Genomic DNA, 13,319 nt, shown 5'->3' on the forward strand with positions numbered 1-13,319 from the left:
GCTATGCATACTTCAGAATGTGGCTAGCTTGGAGTGCTAAGTTCATGCCCCCAAGAGGACATTGCCTGAACTGAAACTACTGGGCAAGAAGGCTCCCGGTCCTTGTGGGCTTCAAAGGTCATGTCTATGACTTCCCATGGGGAGCAGAAAGCCACAGAAGGACTTCAGCAAGCAAAGATGAACGCACATTACGTAAAAGACAACCCCAGCATCTCCATGGAAGAGACTCTGCAGTTAGGTAAAGCATCTTATGAGATATAAAGACATTGTGGAATAGTCAGAAAGGGCCCCTTGGGCATCTTTCTAACATGCAGCCATCCTTACCGAAATCTGCACTGTGAACAAGAATGATTTAGTCCCTCCCTTCCGTAAAGGATAAAATCCTCCTATATAACCTTTGCATGAAATCTCAGATCCTTTAGTAGAGTTTTGAGTCATATTGCATAAAATAGCACGGCTAAGGCAAACTTTGACTTCTACACATTTTACATGGTATATTTCATAGAGTCAGAAGTTCAGGATTGAAAGAGGCATCAAAGATAATTCAATTTGACCCTTCTGTTGATGCTTGAATCACTTCTATGAGATTCCTGTTACCGTTTGCCCAGTCTCTGTCTGATAATGTAGACCAACAGGGAATACATTATTTGCACAAATAAAAGTACTAATCAGGCTAGTGGGGACAGGGGCACAGGATGGACTGAGACAGGGTAGTGAACAAGCAGGAATTCAGTTCTTGCAGGTAGCAGGAGTCAGATCTGGAGAAGGCAGAGTACATGCTGGGTGAGTGCAGGGGTGGTATCCAGGTGACCCAGAGACCACCTGGAGCTGGGGAAACTTGTGGAAATCTCAGTTGATGGGGAAGGGTTGTGTATGCATATCAGGAGTGTCTTTCTGAGCAGCAGTCAGCATCTACATCACTGGCACTCATATGCAAATGCTGGAAAGTTAAGTAGTGAAGTAGTAGGGCTAAGTGTTATGGATTTAAGGGCTGGTTAAATCAACCTCCACCCGACACAGGTAGAGGTTAGGGTCTGTGATTTCAGGTTGATCGCAGGTTGAGATTACAAGTCCAGGGCTGGTTACTGGAAAGGCTCAGGAGAAAGACCATAAAGTTTGAGAGTCTTTGGAGCTGGTTTTATGAGTCGTGTCTACAGAGATAAGGTGGAGAATTTAAAAGAAGTAAATGAGACCAGGCATGGTGGCTAGCACCTTTAATCCCAACACTTTGGGATTAGGAAGGAGGAAGGGGGCGGAGGATTAGGCTGAGGAAGGAGGACTGCTTCAGCCCAAGGGTTTGAGACCAAACTGAGCACCACAGTGAGACCCTGTCTCTGAAAAATAAACAAAAAATTAGCCAGGCATTGTGGTGCATTCTTGTAGTCCCAGCTACTAGGGTGGCTGAGGTGGGAGGTTGTTTGAGTCCAGGATGTCCAGGCTGCAGTGAGCTGTGATCACACCACTGCATTCCAGCCTGAGTAATAGAACCACACCTTGTTTCAAAAAAAAAAAAAAAAAAAAATTGTAGATGAACCTAGACAGAGCCCAGATGAATCAAAGACAGTAAAGAGTATTTGGGACTCCTCTGAACTCAAAATTTGGTGAGTTTCTACTTATTCAAGGTCATATGGTAGATGTGACTGCCACAAGAGTGGACAGGACAGACTCATCTTTACCTGCAGGGAGTATATAGTGTACCTCGTCTATTCATAGCACCCATGGCTGAGATTTGGCTTTATGCACCCTGGTTTGACTTTAAACCCCACTGTGAATTCCTTCAATGTGTGTAAGCCCCTCTCCATTTTCCTGCTGCTGCTTTAATTTTAAACACATAAAAATGCTGGACGAGAACAAACTGCTGGGTAATAAGAAGAAAGTGCCTTTTAGCAGTGGGGGGAGTAGGCTTTGTGTTTGTTGGGGGATAGGGGGGCAAACAACATCCCTGCACTGATCTTTTTAGGAAATTGGAGAATGAAAAACAAAAGACAGATTTTCAAACTAGATTTCCTCTCTGAGAGAACATCCTGAGACATTGCTATTAGTCATAGATACATAATTTAAGGGTTCAAAAGAAGTGTCAGAAAACAATTTTCATGCCAATTTTTCAAACTCAAAATGGAGGGATGAAAAATATAGACGGCACAGAGGTCGTGAGCGTGCATATTTTTCAGGCTTAATGCCTCGATGTAGCAATTATAAAAATCTGGTAATTGGGCAGTTACTTTATCAGGACACTTGACGTGAAATCAGCTGGGCAGGGGAGAGTCTGGGAGATGGTTTTGAGCATAAATTTATTAAATAAGAATTTTTTAGGGCAGAGCTAATTCAGGAAAAACAGTTTCTTCTGTTATGCTATGGAACAACTTTACAAGATAAAAACAAGATGGAAGCAAATTAACTTATATTCTCTCTCTCTCTCCTCCCCCTTTCCTTTTTTCCTCTCTCTTCCACTCACTTTTGCTCTCTTGCTACACACACATGTGAGTACACACCTTCAAGAGAGCTATTTTAGCCTTGCTAGTATAACTAGTCATTGAACATCAAGATGTAGGAAGAGACACATAGTAGTCGTGTATTTGCAGACACAAAGAAACAAGAAAAAGTAATGAATATCCAAGCCTAAGTCTTCACTTGGCTAGGTAGTGAGCACATCAAACTCAATATCTCTCAAACTTAACTCATGCTCTCTATGGCAACTCTCTCCATTTCTTCTTTTCCCAAATTTGGTAGATAGTACTAACATTCATCTACACCTGCAAATCAAAAACATGGGTGTCATCCTTTATACCCATTTTCCCTCTCCCTTCTTTTCCAGTTAATGTCTATATTCTATATAGTCCAGTTCCTGAAAAGTCCTTAAAATCTATCACTTCTCCCTCTCTCCACCACCACTATCTGTGTCTAAGGTACTATTGCTCTAAATGGTTGTCTCAATCTTGGGTTAGTACACGTCCCTTTTGTTCCCAGTTGAATTCACTGTTTCACCGACAGCTGCCCACGTTATCCTTTCAAAAAGGTAAATCTAATCATGCCCTTCAACCTGTCCCATTGCTTAGCAGTTTCTCATTGTTCTTAAGAAATCCTTAATGAACTTACATATTCCTTTATAATAAGACTCTGATTTATCACTGTAAGTTTGTCTAATAATACTAGAACAATATTTTTTCTTCTTATGGTATTAATATGTGTTCTTGTAGATCCTTGGATTTGCCATGCTTCTTCTGTCTTCAAAGTCTTCCTTCCTACATGCCTTTCCCTTACTTGTTCCTTAAAACGCAAAGCAATTTTCCTGTTACTTAGAAATAAAATGTCTACAAAAGAAGTTTCCCCATACCTCCTAGACTAAGTCAGGCTCCTATGATAAGCTCCCCTTATACCATTTTTGTCATGATTGTTGAAATTAGTTGTTTAATAACTAACTATTCTGCTAGAACTGTAAGTTCCATTAATTTAAGAAAAGATGTATGCTGGTCAGGTGCCATGGCTCACGCCTATAATCCCAGCACTTTGGGAGGCCTGGGCAGGCAGATCACTTGAGGTCAGGAGTTCAAGACCAGCCTGACCAACACGGTGAAACCCTGTCTCTACAGAAAAATACAAAATTAGCTGTGTGTAGTGGCACGCTCCTGTATCCCCAGCTACAGGGAGGCTGAGGCAGGAGAATCTCTTGGGCCCAGGAAGCAGAGGTTGTGGTTAGCCGAGATCATGCCACCACACTCCAGCTTGGGTGACAGAGTAAGACTCTGTGTGTCTGTCAAAAAAAAAAAGAAAAGGAAAAGATGTATTCATGTATTCTGTTAACCAATGTATCCTCAGAGCCCGAAGTAGCATCTGAAACTGAGTAATCAAAAGGCACATATAAAATGGATAAATGATTATCATGGACGATCTTTGATTTCTTATAATCACAATGGATTGTCCTGATGAATCAGATGGGCCCAAGTAAATATAAAGTTCTGAGCCCGAATCCCAAAGATCAATTTTCTGAGAATACATGGAGGAATATATATATATATGTGTGTATATATATATATATGTATGTGTGTGTATATATATATATTATATACACACACACATTCAAAAATCTGAATAACTCTCATGCTTGTAATGAGAGTGTCCATGTGGCCTAGAAGAAAGAGACAAGGGCCCATGGGTGGATTTTGGATGGAGACAAATGATGGATTTCTGTTTGGAGAACAGTTTTGACTAAACGTCCTGAACTGTGATATAGGCCTTGCCCCAGACTGAAAGAACATTCTAGAAGCCAATATTTTGTGGGAGTGGAATGGACAAACCTGGAGGATTGTGAGGTTTCTGCCGCTGGAATTGGTCAAATATAGACTGGCTGGCCGCAAGGTCTGATATTCAAGAACCATCAGGGATCAACCTCATCCTGGTACTGGCTTCATATTTAATTGGCATTTATTTAAAAAGATACTATGCCCCTAGAATTGTGCTGGACTATTTCACAAATGATGACTCATATATTCCACAACACAGCCTCATAAGGTAAATACATGCTTTTGTAATCCTGTCTTGCAAGGGAGGAAAGTGAGGCTTAACAAACTTAAGGGACTTATTTAAAATGGCATAGCGGGTAAGTGATCCTTCCCACATCCTTATAAGTGATCCTTTCCAGGTCCTTCTTTTTTTTTTTTTAACTTTGAAATACTATGTCACTTTTTAAAAATGACACTTAAAGGCCCTTCCAGGGTTTATGTTCTCTAATTCTACCACACTGGGCTTGACACCGAACATAGCCTGCACACTTAGAAACCTAACCACAGTGTCAGTCCCTATCCACAGCTGAACAAAAAGACAAGGGTCCTCAAAGTGGGTCATTTCTAATTACCCAATGTAGCTAAGATTGCACAGAATAAAGCAAGGGGTGACAGTGCCAGAGTATTTGCGATATAGGGCAGGATGGTTTTCTAATTTAATATTTTATTTATACTTCTAATAGGTGAAAGTACTAGAGTTGGCAACCAGAGAGGTTATGACTCAAGTCATTGAAGAGGAAACCTAAAAAAATCACAATCAAAACTTTATTATGCTCATAATTAGGCTAAAAATAAGAGCATATGGCAGTTAAGGGAAAACATAAGCCACAGATATTGGATCTCTGGTAGACAAAGTTGAAGAGGAATGAATATGTGGAGTAATATTATTGTAGGTGAAGACAGGAAAGAAATGGATGGAGTTAATAACTTAATGCATCTGGAAAAGTGGGAGCGCTGTTCAATGATAAATCGAAGTAGAAGTAGAGGGGAATAAATGAATAAATAAAGCAAAGAATAAATGGCCAATAATGCAAGACACTAAAATCCTAAGCTGCCATCAAAGATATAAAAATGCAGAAAAGGATGTGTAAAAAATAAAAAGGCAAGAATGAAATGCATCTGGTAAAAATGAGGATAAGTAATGTTTCAAAACCTCGTAAGAAATCTCTAATTGGTGAAAAGCATGTAGTTCATAAAACCCTTATGAAATTAGAGTGGCAAAAGGGTAGCCCCAAAGGCAGGGATTAGACAGACATTTAAAGCAACCTGACATATTGCCATAATATAGCAGAAAAAGAAGAAGAGAGATGTTATATTTCAGATTCCAGGGATTTTTTTCTTCTTGCAGGATGACAGGCAAATGATGTAAAGAAGAGTGATCAGGCATAGTTAAAAGAGCATAGATGAATTTTGGGATCATATCATTGGGCATTATGATATAAAAATTATGATACAAAGAAAGTGTGCCCTTTGCCAATTTTTCTAACCTTTATACCCTCAGTATTTTCTTTGTTGTGTGGGAATACTAATACCTACTGTACAGTACTGTTATGAGCATCAGATAAAAAAAAAATGTGTGTAAATGGCCTGCCAAACAGCTCCCTACATGGAAGCTATTCCAATTTCAAAGTAAGGTGGCAACGTGGAAAGAGCTATTACAGAAATGAACTAGGAGGGAGGGAAGGAAATTAACCTTGACTGAGCCCTGGCAGTGTTCTGGGCACAAACACACGTTAATTCTTTCAATCCTCCCAACAACCCTATGAGAGTGACACTAATTTCCCCCAAATGGAGGTACAGAAGGCTTAAATTAAATATCTTGGGTTTTGCCACTAATGATTGATAAATCCGGAAATGAAAGCCCAGTTTTTGCATTACACCAGTCGATTAAAATACGTGGGCCATTTTAATTTGCCCCGTTCAGATGCCTGAAAGCTATGACCTTATTCTTACTATTTAGAGTCTTGGGTTCTCTATTATATTCAAAGAATTTGCTTTTACTGTCTTGTTTTCACCTCCCATCCGTGGGGTAGAGAAAAGACCCTCAAGACATGGGATGTCTTAGGAGTTCCCGAAGTTCAAAAACTACTCCAGCTCCAGTTTCTCCAGCCCTCCAACCCAGTAAATATGCCATGGAGCAGGAGACGCAAGGAGAAATTACAGACTCCTAAAGCCACTGGCAGCAAAGGAGGAAAGCAAAGAACTAGTAGCATGCCTGAGGGGATGCTTAGGCTCCATCTTTCTATCAGTTCAGCCAGTGGATCTTTAATCTAGTTTGAAAACTTCAGCCCCAGATGGACGTGGGCAGCCTTTAGAAATGTATTCTGAGCAAGGGAGGTGTCAGGATGGATTCATGAGAGGTATTTCATGCCTCACAAATCACCTTGAATATTTCATGTACATTAAAAAATTAGTAGACAAAACCGGAGTGGTGGTGTATAATTTACCTAGATTTGCAAGATGTTTTTGATACAGAGCAGGGCAGAAGATTTATCTGTGAGCACATTAAGCAGTACTTGGAACAAAATGCATTGGCTCTGCATTAGTGTCCATCAGAGAGGGTAGCAAAGAGCTACGTTGTGGTGAAGCAGTAAATACAGGCATAGCAAAGAGAAATATTAGCTTCATTTTTCTTTATCTTCTGCAGAGTGGATTGGTGAGTTTCTGCTCTCTGAAGGATGAGATAGCATTGCCCGCGTATGAATGAGTTTAAAAGGCATAAACAAGGGAGTCTGATGGCCTAATTTGGAAGGGTCCAGCGGGAATCTGCCTCCTTGCAGATAATGAGATGGTATTTGGAGTAGATATGCCACCAAGGGAGAAAATGAATTTAATAGAAATATCACTGCTATTTACAACTAAAGAAACATTGGCAAAATATGCTGAAAAGCGAATGAATTCATGGTCTGGGACCTTTTTTATGTTTGGAAAAGCACTTAGTATGTGACCCTCATCCTGTGGATAAATGTAATATGAATTTATAGCAATTCAAACCTCTGAGTTATATTTAGCTAGGATCGAAAGAGTTTGAAAATTCAGCCTTGAGCTACATTTACTAACTGAAGAATCGGTGTCTTGCATTTACTTTCTACCTTTCTAGGTTCTAAAATTCTCAGAATTTGGCTCTAGTCTGTTGGTTTTTTTTTTTTTTTTTAACTGATGATGTGTCCCCAGTTGACGATACAAGGACACTCATTTGTGTGCAACTCAGAACAGTGACTGTATCTTGATCGACGATGAAAAGGAGCATTTCTACTGCTAATGGAAAATCACACAAAGATGCAGAATTTTTTTTTCTCTTTTTCTTTTTCTTGGTCCTTTGGCTTTCTTGCATATGGGGGTATGTTTCCTTAGAGACCTCATGATGGTAATGACATCAGAGTTTACTGACATACATTTACAGAACACAGATTAATTTCTACAAATAAACACTAACGTTGGTGTATTTACAGGGCAGTCTTGGACTGGAAATTGCATGTGCCCTCGACTCTGTGTAAGCTGTTCTCCCTTGAATCTAGCTGCTTTGGAAAATTTTGGGATTGGAACATAGAGTAACTAGTTTTTTCTTATGACTGTAAAAAGTAGAAGAAGGAGAAACAGTGAACTAGAAAGGGGAGTACAATAGGAAATGCAAATGACCATGGTCCTTCTGGTTATATAACCATGACGACGGTTTATGTTTTTGAGTTACCCACCTACCTTGGGCACATTTGCAGGTTGCTTCATTTGAGTTACATAACATATGGGTAACATTTACTTCCATTTTTCAGATTAGCAAACTGACTGTTGGAGAGTTTTAATGACTTCTCAAGTCACACAGTGTTTAAACTGGAGAATTAGGTTCTGCACCTAGGATTGACTAGCCACATATCCAGGATGCTGAGTGAGGCTCAGAGGCCTGGGAGAAGTAGAACTCTAGGCAAAGCCACAACCAATCAGGCAGGCTTGAGACTTGCCCCTTCCTTCCAAGTACCCGATTTCCTCTTTCTTCCCTAGTGAGAACCTAGGCTCTTTTTATGGATGTGGGAAATAAAATGAGATGAATGAGCCTGAGACTTAAATTGTTATAAAACTATTAAAGAGAAATCTGTCTTAAGTTATCACCTAAGGGGCCAGTAAAAATTGGTCGTCATAGAGGTGGATTTTTAAATAAAGGTTGAACAAAATTACACTCAGATCCTTAGGGATGCTTCTAAATAATATTTTAAAATAGGGGGTTACACAGTGAGGTGACCTTCCTGTCATGCTGCCTGTATTATACCAAGATATCCTATGCCCAGCAAGGCTCAAAGAACGCACATTCACTCTTAGGAAACTTCAGCGTTCCCTGGATCTTTTATTGTCTTGCCCAGAGTAACACTCTGATCTTGGGGAGAGGGAGAGTCAAGACCTCCTTCAAAACTGGGGACTCACCTGAAATTTCCACCCTTGAAAATCCAGTATCCTTTGGAGAATATTTTATTTCTGCAAATGCATCTCCATTCCTAGCCCTCTCACCTCCACTATATCACTGCTTTGCTTGAAAACCAATGATGCTTACCCTGGCTTTCATGGTGCATTATCAAATCTATCAACATCATTTCTCCACTTTCTTTGTATGTTCTATGAGTATATACCTAAAGAGCACCACAGCAATCACCTCATATGTTGAGATTTTCTAAACCCAGTGCAACAGAGATACGTTTTTGCTCTTTTATACCCTGAGCTCACCCTACCATCAACTCAACTTGCAGATTTGTGTTTGGGTATGGCTGAGTCTATGTGTTTGGGAGAATTTTAAGGGCAAAGACTGGCTGAGCATCACTTCCCCCAAGCTTAGAAGAGTATTTGACCTGCTGGATGGAGACAGTGAATGTTTATTGAATTAAGGAATACAAAGTGAATGAATGTGTGAGTGGAAGACTTGTTCTAGAAAGGCAAATGGAAGCTTCTCTATTCCCAATGTACATCTGGTCATTTTCATGTCTTCTTCCTCTCTCTCACACTTCTCTGACTGTTCAAATCTCCCCTGCCCATCAAGACCAAATCTACAGTGTATTTCCTTTCTGAACACATTCCCTTATAGCTCATTAACCTTATAGCTGTTTAGTCAATGAGTCAACATTTGTGGATTGTTCAGTGGGTGTTGAAATTGATGAGAAGGAGAATGAGCTTCAGGGAGGTTTGCATCTGAGTGACTACGTTTAAGTGGAAAGACCTTTTCTTTCTTGACTTAATTTTCAGCCATCCTGAGCAAAGTGAAAAGTGGTAGACAATGAGAATTTAATGATTTTAATAAGGAAGTGCAGGTTGGTGAAAATCACCTCCCAGATATTAGAATTGAGCCACAATAGGTGGGTTCTAGGGAACTCAATGCCAGATGTGTTTGCCTACTGAAGGGGATGGGGAAAAAAGCCCATCTACTCACTTCAGAGGGTGCCTGTACTTAGGTATGGGTGAGATTTACCTGAAGGGTGAAACTCAGACCCTCAGAGAGAAAAGGCAGCCACAGAGATGAGGCTATAATCTGCCATTGTTCTCCTGGAGGTAGATATTTCACATATCAGAGATCTCAAGTCTGCTGAAAAACACTTTGAAAAGGATTCAGTCTAGGTATGCAAAGATGAATAAGACTCACTGCATCATTCTGTCTACACCTGCCTAAGAAGGACATCGCTTCTAGGCTTCAGGCAGGATAATTGATCTTAGTCCTGAAACCACATTATATCAAGATAAGGCTTTTGTCAGAAGCTCTTTAAGACCATGATTTCATTAAGCTTTCTTATACTTTGTTGTAGAGAAACATCTTGCTTCCTTTACAGATGGGCAAAATGAGGCTTAGAAAAACGTGATGTTTCTGCAGAGGAAGTAGAGGGTGGGAGTTTATAGTGCATCCTGATTCCTAGCTTACCTGGCAACCCAAGCTCAGCTTCTCTCCCTGAATCGTTTAAAAATCTCCACAATCAGCCAAAAGATTTATATTTTCTTATTACCTTAGCAGCTTCTTCCGAATAAATCTTTTTTTCCCGGCACAAGGAATGAATTTAAAGGAATATATTAAATTTCTAAAAAATGGGCTTGCAAAGCAAGATTCTGCTTTGACCCTAATATCTCCCTTAGATTCCCTTCTGCACACATACACCCTTATCAAACATGATTCACCTTCTCTGGAAACAGGCTGAGATTGAAGTCATGGCCAAAGGCAGGAATGGAGGTGTGGGCATTTTCATAGTATATAATGAGCAAATGAATGATGGCTATGAGGAATTTTGGGTGTCAGATCACTAGTTACCAACAGTTTTCAAAGAGTAGAAGAATTTGAGGAGAAGGTGATTTTTAATATAATTATATGCAGAAATATGTTTTGAGGAATGAATTTTTAAAATTGCGGTCATTGATATTTTTGCATTTCTCTTCCATTAGAGAGAATGAAAACAGTCTAATTAAAATTATAGCCTCATGCTAGATCATCTTATTGGCTCCATGAGATTTCATACATAGGCTCACTGAACATCTAGAATTCAACTCCATTGCCAACTTTAAAATAGATACCTAAATACCTACAGATGCATGCATATGATGGGCACACACTGCTTTTTTTAAAAGTTGGAATACATTTTTTACATGAACTTGATCTCAAAGGAATGACATAGAAAAGCTAAAATGGTAAGCTTCTTGTGATATTCCAACCTGATTCAAAATCACATCCAGTTCACATGAAAAATAACTTATTTGAAAAATGCAGGTTTTTTTTTTCTCCTGATGAGAATGCACAATCACTTTGAGAAATTTGGGAATGGCTGCAAAAAGTAAAGAAAACATAAAGCACACATAATCTCACCTCTCAGAAGTAGCTGTTCATAGTTTCATAAATTCTGTCTTTCTTTCTTGAATTTGTCATATTTTTTCACCTATCAGGTATCATACTACCCATGGCACTTACATTGTCCTGTTCTTGTTCATACTCACTGATACCCATTTTCCACAATGATAAAAATATTAGTAAGCGTTTGAAATAGCAAGTCAATTTTATTATATAGTTACCTTTATTTATTTATGTTGTGAATATGGGTTCTTTGAATGCATTTCTTTATGAAGGAAGTATAAGCAAAGTGAGTTGGAATTTAATTTGGAAGAAAAGTATATGGCATTATAGAATGTTAAAACTAAAAGTAATTCAGGAGCTCATGTCCAGCCACCTCATCTCATTTAGAGATATGTAAATACACTCTGAGGGAAGAAAGACTTTTTCTAGGATTACAATGTCAATGAACAATGAAGGGACGACTGGAACTGAGATCCCGGTGATCTTCCCAGCTTCTCATCCTTCCTCTGGAAAGCATTTTCCTTCCAGAAGGATGATGTTCCGGTCCACTCTTTGAGAGGGACTGCTTACAAAATCAGCACCTGTGTCCCCACAGGACATAAAGATAGGACTAGATGGTGAGCCAATAGAGGAAAGAACACCTGTTGTTTTTTCAGGTTTAAACAAGGTCTTCTGCCAAACCAAATCAGGGTAATGTGCTGAGAACACCTGGAAGAATGGGCTTTAAAAATTTCAGATGCCAACATCAGAAGGACTGCCAATGATACCATGTTCTGGGACACTCCCTCCCCACAAATCTCACATGCTCCATACCAATGTTTCCTTATTATAATGTTCAAGCAAGGAACATATTTAGCAATCTTATAACCTTTGCCATATATATGTGTGTGTGTGTGTGTGTGTGTGTGTGTGTGTGTGTTTTCCACTGCATCCTTAAAATCAGGTAAGCAGTTGAAGGAAAAGCATTCCATCCTATTGGTGCTATGGAACCAGGGAAGATATAGCAGAGGGTCGAACTTGAGCAGGGGTGGGGAGAACCCATTTCGGCCAGATGTTTGGGACAGGCGAAGACTAAGATTTTTCATTCCTAGATGGTACAAGTAGAAGGAACATCAGAGCAATAATTTTGCTTTTTTATTAAAATTAATTTCTGAGCAACGAAGAAAGAGACAGAATGGGGCAAAGTTAGAGAAATAGAGAAGGATAGTTTAGAAAAAACAAATAACAAAAGAGAAATGGATGGGGGAAATAAGTGAAAAAGAATACATCCTTAAATGCTGACAATGCTAATAAATATGTCAATTATAGGTGCATAAGAATGCTAGTTCTTGTGGTCATTTTTCTGCAGGGCTTACTGAAAGGGAGCAATTTGGGGAGCTTACCCTAATACCAACCCTGTCCTCCTTGATTAAACAAGAAGATAGAATTCAGGTTTGGGGGAAGTCCAGTGTTCTCAGAAAGATGTTATGTTATCCCTTTTTGTGGAGGAAGAGAGAGGGTCTTCTCCTTGGGCCATAGAAAAGAAGATGGGATGGGGCCAAGACAACTGTCCATAAATACTGGGCTGACCACCAAAAATGTCTCCATATTGAAGCCTTAGTTGACCTGTTTCCCTACCCTTTAATTACCAGGGCAGGAAGCTAGACACAGGGTAGATGGTATGCTGATACTTTCAAGTAGATGAGTGCAGCCAAGGCATACTCTTTATCTTTCCACCCCAAACCTTGCTTTCTGTTCCCTATGACCTTATGCTCTACTGGCCTAAAGGTCTTAGTTCCAAAGGGAGGAGTGCTTCCACAAGGCCCAACAATGATTCCATTAAACAGGAAGTTAAGATAGCCACTAGGTCACTTTGGGCTCCCCTGCCTTTAAATCAACAGGCAAAAAGGGAGTCACTGTGCTGACTGGGGTGACTGCTTATGACCACCAAGGAGAAATGGAAGCACTTCTGCCCAATGGAGGTAGGAAGAATATGTGTGGAATACAAGAAATCCTTTAGGGTGATTAAGGTCATGCCCTGTGATTGAGGTCAATGAAAACCACCACAATTCAATCCTACTGATGGCTCAGACTCATCAGGAATGAAGGTTAGGGTCGCCCCACCAGGCAAAGAACCACAATCAACCAAGGTACTTGCTGAAGGCAAAGGAAATATGGAATGGGTAGTGAAAGAAGGTAGCTATAAATCTCATTATATCATACCAGTATACTACTGAGTATTATAAATAGTAATG

The 13,319-nt window shown here is 39.7% G+C and overlaps 1 long non-coding RNA gene across 1 annotated transcript in view; it reads right to left on the reverse strand.

Annotated features, from left to right (window-relative positions):
* LOC126945042 (uncharacterized) overlaps nt 1-13,319 on the reverse strand; it is a 189,449-nt gene that overhangs the window by 126,847 nt on the left and 49,283 nt on the right. The gene's annotated exons all lie outside the window — the stretch shown is intronic.

The sequence above is a fragment of the Macaca thibetana genome, chromosome 20 (assembly GCF_024542745.1).
Source record: "Macaca thibetana thibetana isolate TM-01 chromosome 20, ASM2454274v1, whole genome shotgun sequence".
NCBI lineage: Eukaryota > Metazoa > Chordata > Mammalia > Primates > Cercopithecidae > Macaca > Macaca thibetana.